This window comes from Natator depressus, chromosome 3, assembly GCF_965152275.1.
Source record: "Natator depressus isolate rNatDep1 chromosome 3, rNatDep2.hap1, whole genome shotgun sequence".
In the NCBI taxonomy this organism is placed as follows: Eukaryota; Metazoa; Chordata; order Testudines; family Cheloniidae; genus Natator; species Natator depressus.
In genome coordinates, this window is record NC_134236.1 from 98970821 (window position 1) to 98992682 (window position 21862).

At 39.9% G+C, this 21862-nt stretch overlaps 1 protein-coding gene and 1 long non-coding RNA gene across 3 annotated transcripts in view; one reads left to right on the forward strand and one right to left on the reverse strand.

The window, feature by feature from the left end:
• LAMA2 (laminin subunit alpha 2) overlaps positions 1-21862 on the forward strand; it is a 472624-nt gene that overhangs the window by 13266 nt on the left and 437496 nt on the right. The window lies entirely within an intron of this gene.
• Positions 18396-21862, reverse strand: part of LOC141983990 (uncharacterized) — a 30645-nt gene continuing 27178 nt past the window's right edge. For both annotated transcript variants that reach the window (XR_012638607.1, XR_012638606.1), the window contains 2 exons: positions 19885-20023; positions 18396-19112 (listed from right to left, as the gene is read on the reverse strand). This is a non-coding gene — a long non-coding RNA (uncharacterized LOC141983990). The remainder of the gene's footprint in view (positions 19113-19884; positions 20024-21862) is intronic.

Consider the following 21862-nt stretch of genomic DNA (forward strand, 5'->3'; position numbering starts at 1 on the left):
AAAAATATAAAGTGAGCACTATACACTTTGTATTCTGTGTTGTAATTGAAATAGTGATGTTTCACTCCATATTCTTTATGAAAATATGCTTATGATATGAATGACATAAGATATATACTTTATACAAGATGGCTCATGTAAGATATCATTGGAAACATTATGATTTATTGAATGTGATTATCCAATTTGTATGCCTGTATCATTTCTGTATCTGAAGTTAGAATATTAACTATATATCTGTATTTCAAATGTATTACTTTGGGTGTCACCTCAACCAGCCCTTCAGCTACAACAATGGAAAAGCCAGACAGGGCTAATGAGCCATTAGCAGAGACAATGGATTATGAAAAATCTTAGTCTTCCCGTGGACACTCCAGACAGCCTACAAGTAATGGCTGCCCCAGCCCTGCAGAGACATGGGTCTGAGTCACCTGGTACGGGACCCACCCGTTGGAATGCCATTGTTCTTCCACTGGGAGACAAAGGGTTCCTGCCATACACACGAGCTATGTAAGGCAGGGGAGTTCTCATCATCAAGGTTCTCCTCTGCCACCCCACCCAAAGAGACACTGAAAAACACCTGGAAGCAAGAACTGAACTGGGGGGAGAAGGGTTGAGCCCAAGCTGGGAGGACATCCAGTCTGTGAGTGGAAATACCTGAAATCTCCAGCTGCAGGCCAGTGCAGCTGCCTTTCAAGACTTTCTGTAATCTATCTGTGATAATATTTAGGATGAGGAATTACATTTTGTAACCTGTTTAAGTATATTAAGCTTAGCTTGCGTATTTCATTTTATTTGCTCAGTAATCTGCTTTGTTCTGTCGATTATCTTATATTCACTTAAAATTCACCTTTTGTAGGTAATAAACGTATTTCTTGTTTATAATATAACCCCAGTTGTACAATTCACAATTGGAGGGCGGGGGGACAAGAGGTTGTGCATACCTTCCTCCACATTGAGGGAGGAGGTGGATTTCATAATATATCTTTGGGTCTACACCCCAAGGGAGGTGGACACCTGAGTGCTGGGGTAAGTCCCTTAAGCTGAGCCTTCACAGAACTAATCTCAGTGTCTGTTTCATTCTGCAGTTTGGTGTGGCCCTGCCTGTGTGTGTGTGCTGGAGGAGGCTTAATAGAATAGCTGGGCTCAGCAAGACAGGTTAAAAGGGTACCCAGGCTGGCATAATAGATAGTCTCAGTGGTATTTCAGAACCTAAGGTGGCATCCTAAAGGGGGCAAATCATCACAGATATATTTGAAAATGTAGAAAAACATTCAAAAATATTTAATAAATTTCAATTCCATTCTGTTGTTTAACAGTGAAAGTAAAATTGCGATTAATCTTTTGAGTTAATCGCCTGAGTTATCTACAATTAATCAACAGCCCTATTTATTACTAAAGTTTTATTAAAACTTTCAATTACAGGACTATATATTTATTGAGTGTGTCTGATGATGCAGTTAATCATAAAAGCGATCTTAAATGGTTTTGTGTAGTCATCAGAATCCAGGGCTTCTATTCTATTCAGTATACGTTCTTATACCATGCTCATCACTGTAGTATCTGGAATCCAAACCCCCTCATGACCCAAACTTTGCCTATACATTTGTTCTAATACATGGAACTAGTTCCTTGGTCTGCTCCTAGGGTTATGTCTTCAATGCAGAGTTTACTTGGGTTCTTACTTAGGTGTTGCCTGCCTATACCTCCCCTCTCATCCACACACAAAACCCTCTCACCAGACTTTGGTGGTGCTTTAAACCTGGCTAGCTGGCACAGCTGGAGGTATAGGCTAGACCTTTGGTACTGCTTGCATTTGGGCTGGTAACCTGCCAACTTTGCAGCAAGGATGAAGGCTAAATCAGTGAGTGCTGATAGTCCTCCAATGCCTTCCCACAATTCCCCTTGTGTGCTCAGAAGGACAGGTATGTTCCCCCACAAGTTCACTTAAAATGTGAGCACTAGAACTGGACACAATATTCCAGCAGAGGTTGCACCAGTGCCAAATACAGAGGTAAAATAACCTTTCTACTACCATTTGAGATTCCCCTCTTTATGCATCTCAGGATCGTATTAGCCCTTTTGGCCACCGCATCACACTGGAAGCTCATGTTCAGCTAATTATCCACCAACACCCCCCCGATCTTTTTCAGAGACACTGCTTCCCAGGATGGAATCCCCCATCTTGTAAGTATGGGCTACATTCTTTGTTCCGAGATGAATACATTTACATTTAGACATATTAAGAACACGCAGTGTTTGCTTGAGCCCAGTTTACTAAGTAATATAGATAGTTCTGAATCAGTGACTTGTCCTTTTCATTATTTGTCACTCCCTCAACTTGTCATCTGCAAACTTTTTCAGTGATGATTTTATATTTTCTTCCAGGTCATTAATTAAAATGTTAAATTGTGTAGTGCCAAGAACCTATCCATGTGGGACCCACCTGGAAACACACCTACTTGATGATCATTCCCTGTTTAAAGTTACATTTTGAGATTTAGCAGTTGGCCAGTTTTTAATCCATGTAATGTGTGGCATGTTAATTTTATATCTTTCTAGTTTTTTAGTCAAAATGTTATGCAGTACGAAGTCAAACACCTATATTACATTAACACTATTACTGTTATCTACCAAACATGTAATCTCATGAAAAAAAAATCAAAGTTAGTTTGACAGCATTTATTTTTCATAAACTTATGTTGATTTGCATTAATTATATTACCCACCTTCAATTCTTTATTAATTGATTCCAAGATCAGCCGCTCAATTATCTTTCCTGGGATCGATGTTATGCGGGCAGGCCTTTAATTACCTAGATCATCCCATTAGCCTTTATGGAAATTGGCACAACATTAGCTTTCCTCCAGTCTTGTGGAACTTACCCAGTGCTTCAAGAGTTGTTGAAAATCAACATTAATGATCTAGCACGCTCCTTAGCTAGGTCTTTTAAAACTCTTGGATTCAGGTTATCTGGATCTGCTGCTTTAAAAATGTCTGACTTTAGTAGCTTCTGTTTGACATCCCATAGAGATACTAGTGGAATGGAAAGAGTGTTATCAATACCATATGATGAGACTGTCATTAGTTTTTCCCCAAATACAGAGCAGAAATATTTATTGAACATGTCTGCCTTTTCTGCATTATTAGTAATAATTCTACCATTTCCATCTAGTAATGGACCAATACCATTGGCAAGATTATTTTTGTTCCTAATATATTTTAAAAACTCCTTCTTATTGTCCTTATTGCTGCTGGCCATAGAGTTCTCCTTGTGTCCCTTGGCTTCCCTTATTAATTTTCTACAATTCCTGATTTATATTAATTACTATCAACTTCTCCTTTCTTCCATTTGTTTTATATATTTAATTTATAAATATATCTGTCTTCACTTTCTCTGTAAACCAGGTTGATTTTTTTTAACTAGCATGGTGTTTTTCCTCATTTGTGGGATTATGGCCTCTTAATAAGGTGTTCTTAAATGATTCCTAACTATCATTCACATTTCTGATGAAAGTCTTCTTCCCAGCTGATTTGGCTCATAATTGTTTTCAGCTTTGTGAAATGGGTCCTATTAAAGCACCAAGTATATATATTACTGGTCCGGACTCTATTCTGCTTCAACATTGTAAACGTGATCAACTCTTCATCACTTGTATCCAAGTTACCAATTATTTTTAGTTCTGTGATCAGTTCCTCTTTATCTGCTAGGATAAGGTCTAATATAGAATTCCTCCATGTTGGCTACAACACTTTTTTGAGCTAGGAAATTGTCATATATAATGTTTAAAAATTCCAAGGATTTTTTAGTACTGGCAGCATGAGATGTCCAGCATATGCCACTCTAATTGAAGTCCCTCAGGATAACAGATTTTCTCCCCTCTACACATTATAGATAGGAATGTAAGGAGGTGGTCATCCTGTTCCCTAGTGTGATTTGGTGGTCTGTAGCAGAGACCAGCTAATACCCCAACTAATACACTAAAGTGACCCAGATTCAAACCTCTGCTTTGCCCCACACTTCATATGTACAATGGGATGGAAAAGGGAGTCACACACCTAGGTTATTTAAAAAATTCTGCTAGGCTTCTGCATCTTGCATCTGCATCTTGAGGTACTTAAATACCTTTGAAAATCTGGCTTTTGGTTACTAGTTACCTCAGGTCCTATCTGCAAAATGGTGGGGTTTATAGCATTTCTGTATCTCACAGGGGTGTTGGGAGTAAATCAGCATGACTAACTGATTTTTTTGGTTCATTGACTAAACTGAGAAATTGGGGGGTGCGGGGAGGGGAATAATTTTGCGTTGACTGGAAATAAATTCTTCCATTGACCTAGGTACAGGCTCTTGGAGAAATGGATTTACTACAGCAACAGAAGAACCTCTTCCATGTGTCGTAGTATGTGTCTACACTACGACACAGCTGCAGTGCTTCAGCTGTGCCGCTGTAGTGTTTCTACATAACCTAAGACATAACCTAAAGCCATCTCTCCATGGGTCAGTACTCTCACAATGCTCCCATTACTTCCCTGTTGTCATTGCTATCTCCCTTCAGTTTCACTGCCAATTAACACTGCAATCTATGTGTCGTATTTTAAATATATTTTCCAGTTTTCCTTAGATCACACAAGTTAAATTTCACGCAGTTGGCACTTGGCCCACAGCATCTTGCTTAGTGAGGCACTTTCCCACACTTATACTAGTAGTTCTAGTGGAAGGCAGTAGCATTAGCACCCTGGTCATCTGTGCTAGCTGCTGAATGGTCTGTATCCTGTTGCAAAGCAATATGCTGTGGCATCCTGTAATACTGGCTGCGTATATACATGGCATGCATGTAAGGAAACGTATCACCTAATAACCTATTTGGGACCTTCCCCTGTGCTGCAGGCATCTCTGGTGGATGCAAAACTATTGCTATACATTTGTTCCTGAATATTTTTCAGATGTGGAAAAATAAATATACAGCAATATTTTCTTTTATTATTATGTCTTTATATATGTGTATGCAAAAATACTCATTACAGCAGCTTTTATTATACATGTATTTTCTAAATCTCGTATGCTAATGCGTGGTTGTATAGGAGCATGGAATTCCTCTGGGGGGAGAAGGTGCCATGGAATAAATTGAAAACCTTGCCTTTTAAATAAATGTATTGTATGAACTAAAACATTTTGGGTTTGATTAAAAAAAACCCACTAGGCATGCAATACTTGTGCCTATGTTGTGTGAGCAAATCCCAATACTGTTCATGCAAATGACCAGTGCTAGTGATTGATGTGTGCCTGAAGTCATTGCAATAGCATATGTGAATTCGGGGTGCAATTGTCCACATGTTTTGTGGAGAATGCTCATAAGGTGGTGTAACTGACAGAGCAGCACTAGAGGTATGTTTTGCCTCTCAAACCAGGCAGTGGTTAAAATTACTTGTTTTTTTCTTTGTGCCATTTTCAGACCCTAGGATGATATCTAGCCCCCACTATAACAATTTTTAAAAAAACATAACTGAAGAAAGTTAAAAATGGCATATACAATATACAGCTTAAACAGAATAAGCCATTCATTAGCAGTACAGAGTTTTTTCTGTTAATGACGTAGTACAGTATAACTGATCTATGAGATTCCACCACTTGTACTAACCCCTCTCAATATGTTTTTAAATTGAAAATGCATATTTAATTGGCAGTGTATCTTCAAAATATCTAAAGCTTGGAGGATTTCTCTTTTGAGCAAGTTGAGCTTTCTGCAGCTCGGCAGAAAGCCTTCTGAATTAGTACCATTGTATTAGACTTGTATATTGTGTGGGTTTTGGATCTGCTTAAATGTGTTTCTCCCTCCCAATCATTTCTTTATGGATGTACAGTAAATATGGCAAATATTTGCTACATTCAGAGTGGGCGGGCAGCTTTTACATGCATACCCTATCATTATTGATTATGCATGGGGCTACAGTTTTCCACTCTTCCAGCTGCAGCTTGGACGCAGAGTGAGACACAAGTTTTCCAGTAAAGCACATGTACTTTTTGTGCCACTTTTTATAGCTTGGCAAACAGAAGGGAAAACTCACTCAACGTGCTTGCCTTATTGTAGGCTATGGAGTCATTTAAAAACTTTGTAGTATCTTTGGAACTCATGGATTAATTGGTAAAAGAGCTTTTGTATGTGTGTGATTTTAAAAGCAATAATAATCCACGCCCTGGGCATTTTCTGGGAGAGTTAATGGCTGCCCAGGAGAGATGATAACACAAAGTAAGGCTGAAGCTATTATATCCAGTTATTCATGGTCAGTATTGCTACCAGATCATCATCATTATGTTCACTCCCCACCATCACTATTTCTCTTCCTACAGTATAACTTAGGAAATATAGTGTTTTGAACAATTAGTGGTTCCAACTGTCCTTTGTCAGCCTGAAAAGGTCTAGTGCAGACAATCAGATGGTGTAAAATCTTCAGAACAGGGACCATTTCTACATCTGTTTCTACAGCACCAACAACAATAGAACCCGTATCCTATCTGGGGCCTCGGAGCATTACCGTAATATACATATTTAATTATTTGTCTGATCAAAGGTGATTATGGGTTCTTACTGCAACTGTCTCATTGTACCCCCTCTGTGTGGCATCCACTTGTTGTCTCTCATCTTACATGAGTCCCATGGGACTAGTCATGGAAGTAAAGTTAAGCATGTGCATAATTGTTTGTAGGATCAGAGCCTTTGATTTCCTTTTTGGTATATGATAGCACTGTGCCTTGCGCTATGGATTCCTGTCCTTTAGTTGCTACCAGAACAACAACAACATCTTTATTTTTAAAAGAGAGGGAAAATATCCTTTGAAAAGTTGTTCCCGGCTTTTTTTTTTTAATCCCAGTAACATACTTGGTTGCTGTATATAGCCTGTCACTGCTTATTCCCAGAAGTGTTATTGTGGGGACATGCAGTGCTGTTTATTGGCTATCTGTGGGGGAAGAACTGGAGAAAAACCATTATCCCTGAATTTTTTGCCAATAGTATGTCTCTAGGAATGAAGATCAAAAAGAGTTAGAGGTTCTCTGAACACTAAAGACTGCTAACAAACTGAGCTGTATGTGGCATTTTTCTTGCCACTTTAGGTTTGTAATAAATAATTATAAATGGAATTGAATGTTGAGACAGTTCAAGCAATCTGACTGGATAATAGAGGGCATTAATTCTCTAGAAATGCCCTGTACGGCGCATAGCAAATTAAAGTGATTCACCTATGTACAACAAAACCCACTCATAGCCTTTTTTTTTCTTTTTAATCTTACAATAGCAATAGCTACCTTGGTGCAGAGCAATTTATTGAGAATTAACGATGGCCCGCTCTGGTTAATGGCCTGAGACACAGCCAAGGGCCATCTTCTCTCCCAGCTGGTCATTAATCCCCAGGAAATGCCCTATACTTTGACTGTAATTGCTTAATTATATTCTAACAATCTAGAAGTAGAATGTTTCCTGTTCATACTATCAATCCACATTTATTCTGAATACTGGGCAAGTCTTTCTTCTTTTACAAACAGTGCCTCTTGTGCATAACTAGAAAGAAATAAGACCCTTCCATTTAATAAGATGTTGGGTTGGGTAAATGATTTGAGTGAAACAAAAGATTTATGAAATTAGTTTCAACATCTCCTGGTTGGTGAGGAGTATTGCCACTGTGTCTTTGGGGGTTGCTGAATTGATCTCTCATTCTAAAGACAGGCTATACATTGGTCTTGATCATTTCCAAGCTGCTAAAGCATCATCCAATGATATATAGCACAAGATCCCAAGTATGAAATTAAGAACAGATTTTAGGATGAGGTTCTAATTGGTTATACAAAAATGATGTCTGAGATATTTTTCTGTTTAGCTGATTAAACTAATCTACCCACAATCAGGTGAAGTCAGTTGGGGTGCTGGAAACATTTGTATAGTGGAAGTGTTGAGAGCCACTGAACCAAACTGTAAATCCTGTATATGATGGGAACCACTTCAAGTCAGGCGGTACGGCAGCACCCCCAGCACTCTAAGTTCCAGCACCTATAAAGTCAATAAAGTGAGGTGTACATTTAAGAAAAATGAAGTTCCTTCTTTTAAGTAAGGGAAAACCTTATATAATCCTTTTTTAAAAATCATGTAGTGGGTTGCATGTCAGTCATCCTTTATCTGTCTCCTTGTTATTGTATCTGTGGAGACCGCAAAAGTTGCAGAGCAAAGTGGGTAGGTACTAACTACATACGCTGTATGAGTTGTACAAAATGATTTAATCTTTACTAGAGAGATTAGGAGATTTTGGTAGCATTTTAAGAATGTAAATTGTCTTTTTTAAAGGCTTTCTCATTAGAGTTGATGATCATCCCAATAATCAGGAAAGCATTTTATACAATGCCAACTAATGTTGATTGCTTCAGGAAGGAATCTTTGCTGATATTGGGTCTCTTTTATTCTTTTTCTCTCTAATTGGTATAGATTCTGGAATGTAATACAGTACTGCACTGCACATGTGGGACAGTTTAGGTAAATGCAGGGGGGGAAATTGGGGTAGTGAGCAACAATAAATTACATGTATTTAATTGATGACTGTGCTTGGTGCTGTAGAGGACATAGTCAGTTCTTACCACATGCGGCTCAATCTAAGGGCTTGTCTGTATGAACACTTCATTTGTGGCAAGCTGGGGTGTAAATCTACCCCATGCTAGCGTGCCATACACTAAGTGTCTGTGTGGAGCCAGCTGCCGTGCACTAAAAATTCTCCAGTGTACTTTGATCTACTGTGTTTTGAAACAGAAGTAGATTAAAGAGTGCTAGGGAACTTTTAGACCATGGCAGCAGAGTCCACATGGACAATTAGAATGCAGCTGGCTAATGTGGGGTAGATTTGCACCCCATTTTGCTGCAGACTAAGCATTTGTATAGACAAGTCCTAAGAGACAGACACAGGACAGAAATGCTCACTCCAATAAAGTTATAAAATATAGGATTTGGCATGGTAAATTTGTGGACACAGGTTAGGATTAGAATAGGTTCATCATCCCATGGTAGGGTTATGGTGTGGTGCCATTTGATGGTCTCAGAATGGAATAGGTGTTGGGTATGGACTTGAAGTTTGGGCTAAGGTTAAAGTTTTTGCAAATTTACAGGCTTAGACTAGCATAAGGGATGTGGGCAGTTCAAAGGCTTTGACTAGGAACAGGTTTGCCTGGAATCCGGGAGAAATTTAGAGCCGACTGGTGGAGCTGGACTAGGGTGAGTGTTGAGAACTGTTCACTGTCCAATGGTAGGGTTAGCATTGGGGCTGTTTGCAGTAGAGCTGGGTGAATAACTGATTTTTTAGTTTGCTGGCAGGTCATGAAAATAAAAAAAAATTCTGTTTGGGTTGACCATAGGTCACTCTTGTTCACATGCAGCACTCCCACTGATGTCAGTGGTAGTTTTGGGCAGAGATACAGGGTAGAATGGCCCCCATAGCAGTTTATAGATCTAGGCCTATATCCAGCAGATGGATGTGTACAGACCCCTGTGCCCCATTTGGAGGTTCTTTGGGCTCGGTTCAGGCACACTGCTGTGCCTGCATGAAATGAATTGCAGAATCAGGGCCCTAAATTCTTATGAGAATGACTGAGTTTATTATCATGATTCTGTTACTCTTAATGTTAAGAGTTATGGGAATTGTGGTCATATAGTGCGAAAATAAATGTATAATGCATTACTGTATGAATTGTCACTAATGCCTCACTTGAACAACATTTTTTTGTTTTTGTCAAGTGACTCACAGTACAATTATTAGACTCGTAGAAAAATAGAAAATTGCATGGCTCGAGCTTGTGTTTTGCAAATGCAAATAATTATAAAATCAAAAATTTACATGCCATTACTTCCCAGAGCAGAGATATCTTTGATTTATTTTGAAATTGCAGTTTAAAAATGTTAGCACCGTCCACCTTTTCAAATAAATAACTTTATACTGCTAGTGAAGAGGAACTTGTTAATTCCTCATCATAGATGTCTACTAGACAGTGTCCATAAGGCATCAAGTGAAAAGCAGTATTAAAGAGAAGAAATTAATTTCATTTATGATTATTATAATCTGGAATTTTTACTGTGATACTTCTCTTAATGTGACATCTGAGTTAATATGTTAGATAGGTGCTATCAACACATCAAGGTGAATCCTGGCCTTGCTGTAGTCAATTGCAAAACTCCTATTCACTGCAACTGAGCCAGGATTTATTCCCCAGTCTTTATGAACTCAGCCATATAGTCCAGAACACTAATTCTGTTATATCCCAATTATCCATTGAATGTGTGTGAATAGCCACAGTGATTTATTTCTACAATAATCAGATGAACTAGAGAATTCAAACTGAAAGGTCTTGTAGCTATCAGCAGGAACAATTTAACATGGAGGATCAGCTGTAGTTGAAGGCTATAGAAGACTAACTCTCTACAAACAGCTATAAACAAGGATTTAAAGTCATTTCCTATGTAAGTGACAGATTTAGCTATTTTCTTTCTCCAAATTGTATTAGCACCGTAAAAATTATACTTAGTGGTACCGAAAGGACAATAAAAAAAAAACCAATATGTTTTTAAGAAATAAATGTAGTGTGGAAATGGCATAGGAGGGGAGGGCATATTTAAAGAAGACATATATCAGGTTTAATAGTAATCAGTATCCAGGAATTAAACCACTTTTCTGTCTAGTTGAAATCTGTTCCTAAAATATGAGCTGGGCCTAATGAACATCTGGCTCCAAAGCTCTGAAGAACAAAAATATTGATCAGCATGTTCTCAGACAGTACTACTGGCATCCCACTGATTTGTTTCAAGGACATAATTCATATACGTTTAATTTAAAATGCAACCAGCAACAATTTGAAATATGCACTCTGTTGTTGTTTTTATATAATTTCCCCCCTCAGTCCTTTGGTAAAGACATTTGTAGTTTCCAGTAGTGCAGTAAAACCTTGACAAAAGACCATTTTTATTTGCCAAATTTTTCTCTTCAGAGACCACCTGTGATGTTCTGCTCAGTTCACCCAGAACCATTAGACACTGTATTACCCCGCTGCCTCAGCAAGAATGAGCTTTGCTGTTGATTAGACCGTGTGTCAGCTCCCTGTCACAAAAGTCTGTCGACTTCATCAGCCAACTCCTTGAAATTCTGCCATTCTACACCTTGCCTTGCTGGTAACATACAGTGAACCCCAGTTTTTTAGTTTCCCAGAGACATCTCCCTCCTCTCACTGGACACTCACAGAAATTAAGTTCACTGCCTCCAAAGAGGCAGAGCAGACACCAGCTTATTAGTTTAGTTAAGGACACAAACCTATGACAACATAAGAGCACTGGAATGGTTTATAGTAAAACTAATAAGTTCACTAATAAAGAATAGGTTTCAGAGTAGCAGCCGTGTTAATTTTAAGTGATACTAAGCAAGAGAAAAAGTGACTGGTTTGGTTACAAACAAAACAAAACACAACACACTTTCTAGTGACCAAAACTTAATTTTAGCTAGTTACAATATTTGCCTAAGCAGTTTTTTTACTGACAAGTACTGAGAGCATCCTTAGCCCTCAAGGCTAAGGAATCCAACTTTCACAGGCTCAGAGGGTGCTGTACTCTGTGACCCCTAGGTGATGGATAACTAAAATGTCTTTTTGCTTCCTTTATATTACCCAAAGTCCATTGTCTCTACCTCAAGAATTAGGAAGCGTTCCTGGGGTGCAAATTCTGTTTCCGGCATGATCGCTAAACTGTCTTCTTTGCCACTTGTTAGCCTGATGGCTTTGCTTACCTTATATGTAAATGTACTTTCATTGTCCTCTGCCTGTAATCAAGCCAGTCAGATGGGAATGCACATTCCTTTGTTTAGGGCAGGCTGGGTTTATGCATTGCCACCCAAACACATTTTAAGAACATATTTCTTGCACAGATCTATAACTGTTTGTACACAACCCGTACATACATCACACAGTGATTTTCAGGACCAGTGTGTCACCAGTTTTCATATGATACCTTTAGTAACATCTTTTAGATACATATTATGACAACAATGTATTGAGGGTAATGAGTGTGTCAGGCCTGATGGGTCCTGTGCCAGTTGGCATTAGCGGAATACATAGAGAGAAATATTTCCCAAGAATATTCCACCAGATCCTGAAATCCTTAGCTGTTTTTATTCAGTCCTTCCTCAGACAAATCTTTTATTAATGATCAATAGAAGTTCTCTATAACCTGAATTGAAATTTGTACATTACGGTGTGCTGGGGACACAATTGTGGAATGTGATTATACCACTGTATAAATTGTGTTTCACTCTATCCAAATTAAATACAATTGGGTGTAGATAACATTTGGAATAACAGATGTTAGTAACCGTAAACTATTATACGCTATTAAAATGCTGTCTACATTTATTTTCCAGGAATTTCAGTTTTAGGGAAATGCCACTGAGAGAGGAGTATATATATATATATATATATATATATATATATATATATATATATATATGTGTGTGTGTGTATTAGGCTGAAGGAAATTGTGAATAATAGAGTTTCACTGTATTTTTACTTTTAATTTTATAATTAAAACTAAGGGTGAGAGACAGAGAAAACTTCCCATCCTTAACAGCAACCACTTGTTTTTTTTATTTATCCCATTATTACATCTTCCAAATTTATTCTCCATGCATTTGCCATGCATAACTTCCATGAATGGGAAATATTTGTATGCATCAAGAATAGATGCATTCTTGGAGGGTTGACTCAATTGTTCTTTTCAAACTCCAGGGAGGAGACGACGACTGTGCTATTTGGGTAGGTACATAGCACTTCCAAAAGGTTAAATACGTAATGTGATATTGAATGAATTTGCAACAGGACCTCCATGAACATTAATAGTAGATGCGTAGTTTATACCCACATATTGACTCCCATCCATGAGCTACACTTGGTTGATGTGATGAGGTGGTTAGAGGAGGATGTATACCATCCATCCCCAATTATCTAGGCCAGCCTGGAGGCTGAGGCTAACTTAGACTAACTTGTAAAACATTGCCTTAGGGGGCCATTACATCAGCCAGGCATTTCCGGACACAACAAGCTTTGGCTATTGCCACCTCCCTCCCTGATATGTACCTAGTATACCCATAGGGCAGGGTCCAGGAGTGGGTCACGTAATGCTGTCTTCACACCAGCTATGTATTGTTTCGTTGTTCATTTAGGGCAGTGTGGGCCAGGATTTCATCCACTGTGTTCATGATTTTAATGTCTTCACCTCTCTAATATGGTCATGTTCTTTTGGCCCAGGGATTTTAGCTTGGTCAGCTACAGTATCACTTTAGAACATTGTTTTTCTTTCTCCCATCACTGGCCCACACTGTCCCTTTTGGTTATGGGAGAAGAGGGATCTTAACACAGATGATGTTCTCATTGGCTAAGCAGAAAGTTTGAGTACTGTTTCTGTGCTATTGTACTCCACAAAGACATGTAATTGGAGTGGGTACTTTCTAGGCTTGGAGTACAAGGCAGGGGAAAAAGAGAATGAGCAGCTCTCCAGATGCTGCTTTCTACTCTACCCATGGTTTCTCCATGTTGAAGTGTAGGAGGTAATTAATCTTGTTTGAAGCAGCATTATCTCCTGAGAACTTCTTTTTCTTGCTGCTACAGAACCAGGTGAAGTGGGGAATGACAGTGCTGCTGCTCCTGGAACTGTGCTGCTGTGGGGAAGGGGAAATAGGGGTACCCTTCCCAAACTGTTTTCCACAGGAAAGGGCAATCTGATCCATATTATACTTTTTAAACTGTCATGTTTCTGAAGACAAACAACTTTGCATTAGAGTATAGACTCTTGTCCAGCTTCTGATTTGGCAAAACTTTTCAGTCTTGACTTTTACACTTCCAATCTCTTTCATAGTAGCTATATCTTTCCCTGGAACCTCAGCTGAAATGGTGGAGTGCCCATTTCCAAACCTGAAGTTTCACGGATCAGGCAGTAGGTACTGCTGAAGAGCGAGATGGTTGGCTGCCTTTCTTTCCCCATCTGGTCTCCACCTGCTCCCCTCTGATTTCAAGTTGTTCACATAAAAGATATGCCCAGTTTCACCACAAGTTATTAGGCTCTTTGCAGGAATCGCTGAGTGAAGTTCTGTGGGTTGTGTTATGCAGAAGGTTAAACTTTATGATCATAATAGTTCGTCTGGCCTTAAAATCTATGTATCTATAATTGGTGTGTTTGGACCCTGTTGAAAGGAAGAGTTTGGAGTTCCATTTTCTCTCCAAGGCTCAGTGCTTTGACCAAATTAGGAAACTCACCTGATTAAAGCTATTAAGAAGTGTATGATATAATGTCGTGCTATTTCAGAACCTCTGCTGGTAGTTCAACCATAGTAGACCTTACTTACCTTAGCGATCGCTCCTCCATATAGATCAAGTTACCAGCAGAATACCATCATGACGAGTTATGTAGTTTTAAAATGAAGTAACACTTACATTATGGTAATACTCAAAGGTCTTAAACATAAGTGTTTCCAGGATCAGGACCTAAAAATACTAGTAATACGTGAAGGGTGGGGGAGAGTCATAGCCTTCTAGGTCAGGTCAGGGTGAATCTTTTTATTAACAAACAACTGTACATCTTGAGTTTGAACAACATACACAGGAAGTTATACATTTAAATAATGGTTAAAAAATAGTCGTAGATTTACATCTGGATTTTGTTACTAGCCTCAAGATGCTATCCAGAGCAATTGTAGTATAACATACTGGAAATCTGATTGTTATATAAGTCAACGTCATGCACTCTAATAGCATAGTTTCCTGCAGTATTGCTGATATGCCAGATAAAACAAACACATGTCCAAAATCAACCTCCATTATAACTGAGCCATTCTTCGTAGTCCCTGTCTGTGCTGTAATTTGCTATTAATTGTTCACTGTCATAAAAGTGCAGCAAGAAAGTTTTGCCTGCAGTTTTGTGTCTGAGCTCTCTTCTGGGTGAAAAAACAACTGTGGTTTATGTGATAGTTTGGAAAAGATAATAGACTTAATATTGCTTTTCTGCCATGGTTAGGTATACAAATACTTTGATTCAACAAAAGTGTCACAGTAACTGTTAACTTTCATGAAACTGTCATGTCTTTTCATCACCCTGACATAAAGATTACTGTGACCAAGATTCTGCAAAATAATAAGCATGGTTATTTCTCATTCAGTTAAAATGAAAAGTAGGGCAATCTATGTTATCTACAGAATTTAACTGTCATGTTTTGCATAAGCAGACAAAAAATTATTTGTTTTGCTGTTTATTTTTTCTCTGAAAATGTTGAGTAGAAGCTGTGACTAAACACTGAAGACACCAACCCTTTTCCCTTCTAACCCTAGACAGAGTTTTTCATCAGAAGCTTTGCAGTTTACAGTGGGGTTTGTGAAATTCCAAAAGTGACATTTTGTCATTAAAGAACTAAGATTATGTCTACATTGCAATCAGGGTGTGTGACTGCAGTATAAAGAACAGGAGTACTTGTGGCACCTTAGAGACGAACAGATTTATTAGAGCATAAGCTCTCGTGGGCTACAGCCCACTTCATCGGATGCATAGAATGGAACATAGAGTAAGAAGATATCTCTCTCTATATATACAGATAAGTTGGAAGTTGCCATACAAACTGTGAGAGGCTAATTAGTTAAGATGAGCTATTATCAGCAGGAGAAAAAAACTTCTGTAGTGATAATCAAGATAGCCCATTTAGACAGTTGACAAGAAGGTGTGAGGATACTTAACTTAGGGAAATAGATTCAATATGTGTAATGACCCAGCCACTCCCAGTCTTGTTGGAGTCTGTTTTTGAAGCTTTTCTGTTGCAAAATTGCCACCCTTAAATCTTTTACTGAGTGGCCAGAGAGGTTGAAGTGTTCTCCTACCGGTTTTTGAATGTTATGATTCCTGATGTCAGATTTGTGTCCATTTGTTCTTTTGCGTAGAGACTGTCTGGTTTGGCCAATGTACATGGCAGAGGGGCATTGCTGGCACATGATGGCATATATCACATTGGTAGATGTGCAGGTGAACGAACCCCTGATGGCGTGGCTAATGTGATTAGGTCCTATGATGGTGTCACTTGAATAAATATGTGGACAGGGTTGGCATCGGGCTTTGTTGCAAGGATAGGTTCCTGGGTTAGTGTTCTTGTTGTGTGCTGTGTGGTTGCTGGAGAGTATTTGCTTGAGGTTGAGGGGTTGTCTGTAAGCGAGGACTGGTCTGTCTCCCAAGATCTGTGAGAGTGAGGGATCATTTTTCAGGATAGGTTGTAAATCTTTGATGATGCGCTGGAGAGGTTTTTGTTGAGGGCTGAAGGTGACGGCTAGTGGCGTTCTGTTATTTTCTTTGTTGGGCCTGTCCTGTAGTAGGTGACTTCTGGGTACTCTTCTGGCTCTGTCAATCTGTTTTTTCACTTCAGCTGGTGAGTATTGTAGTTTTAAGAATGCTTGATAGAGTTCTTGTAGGTGTTTGCCTCTGTCTGAGGGATTTGAGCAAATGCGGTTGTATCTTAGACCTTGGCTGTAGACAATGGATTGTGTGGTGTGTCCTGGATGGAAGTTGGAGGCATGTAGGTAAGTATAGCAGTCAGTAGGTTTCCGGTGTAGGGTGGTGTTTATGTGATCATCGCTTATTAGCACTGTAGTGTCCAGGAAATGGACCGCTTGTGTGGATTGGTCCAGGCTGAGGTTGATGGTGGGATGGAAATTGTTGAAATCATGGTGGAATTCCTCAAGGGCTTCTTTTCCATGGGTCCAGATGATGAAGATGTCATCAATGTAGCACAAGTATGTGTTCGCATACTTGAGCTGCTCGAGTTCCAGTAACAGTGAAGCCATGACAAGACAAACTTCAGCATAGGCTGTATTAGATTAAAGGTTGCGCATGTATGTCTACACATGCTGCAATTGCAGTGTGGCCATACCAGAAAAGAAGAGATTTGCTGTGTTTGTCTGCAGCAAAACTATGTAGTTATACTACAGGCCCACTGGTCACATTTAAAGTCTCTTCCATTTTGAAAGGTTCAAAGTGCTTGTTTGAGAGACATTCGCTGGATTTAAAAATGGGAGACTACTGCTGTAACTGGTAGTATCTCTCAAGCATGGAAATCTTTTGAAGTGTCATCACCATATTGCAGTATTTCACTGTGTTACACTGGTAGCCAAAATGGTATGGAAAATATCCTCCTCCTTCCCTCGCCCCCACTCCCCAACCACCACCACCACCGCATATGGCGCTATTTGACATCCAGCTCTTCTCAGCAGAGCAGACAAGTAATAGAAACTGAACTAATATGATTAAGTAAAGGAGACTGAATTATTATGCTGCCTTTAGTGATCCCTCCAAGCTAACGGTGAGTGACATAGGTGGGACAGTGGGAAGAAGTTTGCAATGAGAAAGTGTCAGTGTGAGAGAGCTTGTTTGGACTGCACCTGTTGCATGGAAAAAGTAGGGCTAGTTTTTAGGTACTTTATGAATGCTAAAACACTGGCTGTGCAATGAGATGCAAATAGGTGGACTCCTGCATCCATATAGAGCCCCATTGAGTTCACTGGAGCTGCAAGCACAGGAGTTTGCCTGCGCACATCTCATTGCAGAATTGTGGCATAAAATAGGCTAGTAATAATTTGCACTTCAGCACCTTCATCAAAAGCTCTTGAAACATACTCCTTGGGGCATTCTGTGGCAAAAAATTAAAAATTCTGTGCATAATATTTTAAAATTCTGAAAAATTCTGCAAATTTTATTTGTCAAAATAACACTACATAATCATGCCAGTTTCAATTATTTTGGTCATTTATTTCAAATTACCTGTCAGCAAGTATGTCTGTAACAATACACACACACACACAAAATTCCTCCAGGAGATGAGAGTTAAAGAAACCCCTACGACAACCCAGTTCCTGTTTCTCTGTCCCTCCCCCGAGTCCAGACCCCGGGGGATGGGGTAGGGAGTCAGACACTCACACCCCCTCTTCCCAGAGCCCAGTAGACCAAGATACCCGCACTCTGCCCCCCCCCGCCCCCCCGGGCCCAGCCACAGGGCCCCTCTGGCACAGATACCCGCACCTCCCCCCGCCCCCCCCCCTCTGGCTCAGATACCCACCCTCCTCTCCCCTCAGAGCCCAGGGATCCAGAGGGAGAAACAGTCCAATGCTGGCTCCCAGACTTGCACAGAGTTTCCTGTGTGCCACCCTCTCCTTCCCTCAGGGCATGCTGGGAACTGCAGCTGCCAGGAACCCTCTAACTCCCTCTCTCTCCACCCAGCAGTGACTTCTATGTGCAAGCTGGGCTCTGCTGGGTCCAGTGGCCCCCTAGTGGCAGCTAGCAGCACTGCAGCCCATTTCTGCGGGGGAAAGGAAATTCTGCATGCACAACATTCATTTCTGCAAAAGTCTGCATTGCTCAGTGGCACAGAATTCCCCCATGAGTAGAAACACTAAAAAAATACTAACCCTCAAAACCCCTATGGAGGTGCTAGAGTTGCTGACTTTAGGTGCATGGTTTTTTTCTTTTATTTTTTCTTTCTTTTTTAAAACAGCTGCTCACGAACAGCTGGGATTCTCTTGTGAATTTCTGTCCTTGTACAACATGGGTGTCATCTTAGCTTTTTTATCTTGGGACTGAAGACAGGATGCTCTCATTGAAGACAACTGCTCCCTGACCCTTACAATTTGTAATCTGAGCTGAAAGGAAGCTGTGGGGTCAGGGGAATGTGGGATGCAAGAGGGAAAAGGATGGGGCATCCCCCAGTGGAATGTGGGACCAAGGAAAGGAATAAGGATCTGGTAGCCAGGAGATGGGATGGGGCAGTGGGATAGAGGAACAAAGAAATTATGAGGGGTTTTAGGCACATGAGAAAATGAGGGAAAATATGGTGGGCAGTTGTGGTACTGGAGACTGTTGGGGAGAAAAAGAAACTGGGACAGTGGAAAGGATAGTGAGGGTAGCAGGAGGGAGACTGTTAGGGAAAGAAGATGGAGTGGGCAGCACCCCGCCTAGGGGTGAAGTGAGGGCTACTGAGGAGGCTTTCATTTTCATTTTTCCAGTGCGTACGTGTGCTTAAAGTTCCTGAAACGAAGAGAAAGCAAAGGTTATTGCTTACCCAAGAGGCTGGAAAAATCACAAGGCAGACCAAAAATTTATTATTCTTCGATTAAAATCTCACGTTTGAGCTCTCACCCATGATTTTTGAGCACATGGGCATGGCAATACTGTGTACACATCTTACTACTGGATAAACAGAGATACATGAAGGTTAAATGACTTAACTAAGGTCAAACTGAAAGTTAGTGGTAAAACTGGGAATAGAAACCAGGAGGCCCAACTACCACTCTGTTGTACTACTGCTAACCATTTTTCCCCAAAAATGCCAATGAATCAAAACTGAAACTTTGCAAAATAGGTTCAGATTTGAAGAATCTCCTAACTAAAAAAAAAGTTTGAAAAAGTTTTCAAAATGAAAAAAATGCTAGTTTTCCAATTTGAAATGCCTTTACAGTTCAAAACTTGAGCTAATTAGGCACACAAAGGTTTTAAAAAGGGGGGAAAATAGTCAAAATTGAAACAAAACATTTCAAATTGATTGAAAGAAAGCATTTCCATTGATGTGAACTGATTTTTATTTCAGTTTGTGACTATTTAGCAGATTTTGACATTTTGTTCTGATTTGAGACAGGAAATTTTTTTGAACGTTTGAAAATATTTGAGGACCATTTCCCATCCACCTCTCAATATAAACTAGTTTACTAGAACATGAGCCACCAAGGGGCAGCCTGCTGCCAGCTACTTCCTCCCCCAAACAGTTATTCTCTTATGGAATAACTGATGAAGGGATACTCACTGTGCTCCTATGGATGCCTCGCTCTCTTCGGTTCAGGAGAGGCAGGTAACCACTTTCTCATCTTGTCCCTTTGGGGAGGGTACCAATTTTTGCTGTTACTTTCCCAAATCTCCAAGCGTCCAGGATATGGCGTGTAATCCTGTAAACCATATTTTAATGTATCAGAATTAGTATTCAACAGATAGTGTAAACTGAATTAGTGTGTAACTGGAGTATGTGGACAGGAAGAATAAAAATTCTTTTTTGTTTGGGCAGCCTGACAATGCCTGAATCTTGTTGGGAAATGTAGCTGCAGCAGCAGATGTAGTCTTGGGTACCTTCTGAGAGTAGGTGCGGTTCACACCCACCAAACCTAGCAAGACCGTTAAGATTTATTTGAAAGGAACTTGGCTCTCTTGCAAATGAGCCTGAATAAACAAAGGGAGAGGTGGGGAGGGAAAAAAGGAAAAAGTACAGATTTTCCTTTGAGATTTTCTTGTTCTTTTTTCTTAGAGCTATGAGCCAAAAGAAGGGTCTTCTGCCTTAATAGTGATAGATATGAAAAACAACCCTTGTGGGGAAGTTCTGTTTTTCCTTTTCAGAATATTAGAACTTTAGACATATTCCTGAGGTCAGTGTTCAGGGCACCACTGCTATAACGGATTCTCAAACACAGGTGGTCAAGTAATCTGTGGTGCATAGTGCTTAATTTGTTTCCGGGCTTGCCTGGGCTGAGTTCCGACACTTCTAGGCTTGGCAGTTAATAGCACCGGCACCTAATTGCTTGAGCTCCGGCACTTCTTTCATTACAAATGAAGCACTGATGGTGCAACACCATTTAATTCAGTAAAGTTGAATGGTGTTGAAATGCTGTTTAGGACCAACTACTGTCATAATGGAGAGGGAATGGGAATTCTCTACATCTTAATGCTCCAGTCCTGCACACGCTACTACAGGTGGACTACCCAAGCATTTAACATTCAACCACCTTGCAGACCTGAGTCTTGAATCTGAATTTGTTTGGCTATAGTGAATGCCCCCATTGCCTCAAAGAAAAGAAACCAAAAAACAAACCAAAAAAAAGGGAAAACTAGTAATCAACATACCTAAGGAAAAAGCTGATGCTTGTCTGAATGATATGAATAATTCAGTCCTTTTGATATTAACATAATGTATTAACTGTGCCATGCTGCTACAACTGAGATCCACAGAGGTGCTCAACCTGGAGCACTATTGGTATAAACAAGGGCATTCTGTGTGAGTGCCCCACAGATTTGGAATTTGTTCTCCCACTTGGCTGAAATGGCTTGAATCCGATGACCTTTGGGGCGTTTTGCAAAGCTCATTTTCCACTCAGGGATCTGAAAATGAGCTGAGGAATTGTGGGAAGGCCTGGCTATGTTCTGATGGGTTATCTTAAATTGCTGCCCTTGTATTTTTAAGTTATGTCAAAGGCCCCATTGCCTTTTTTTCAATCAGTTTTATAAATGCAAAAATAATCATTGTATTGAATGTTTTTAAGAAACACTATCAGTGTTGGCAGGCCTAAGATGTAATCTCTCCTATTATTTACTCATTTTTATTGGCCCACCAATACAGAGGTGAACATATCAGCCAAATAAGAGGCTACAACCTTGTTAAAATCCCAGATCATAGGCTGAGCAACCCACTACTAATTGATAAATCTGGGATATTGGGTTGACTGCAACTTGTGATTGAGTGCACTGATTCTTTGCACATTATGGGCCTCTAAAGGAAGGTCATGCAGAGTCAGGGTCTAGAACTAGGTTTCTGTATCTGATTTTCTGCTGTGGAGTGTCCCTGTGTGCCGAAAGTTACTGGAGGAAGCCCTAGGATGCAGGCCTGCCTAGTTAGGCTCAGAGCCTTAGAAAAAAGCTGGGATCCTTTTCAGGGAATAAGCAGATGGGGATGTTATCTTAGAAGCTAGGACAAGGAGTTCTGGAGACATGAGAGCTGCTCTGTTAATATTGTTTTGCAG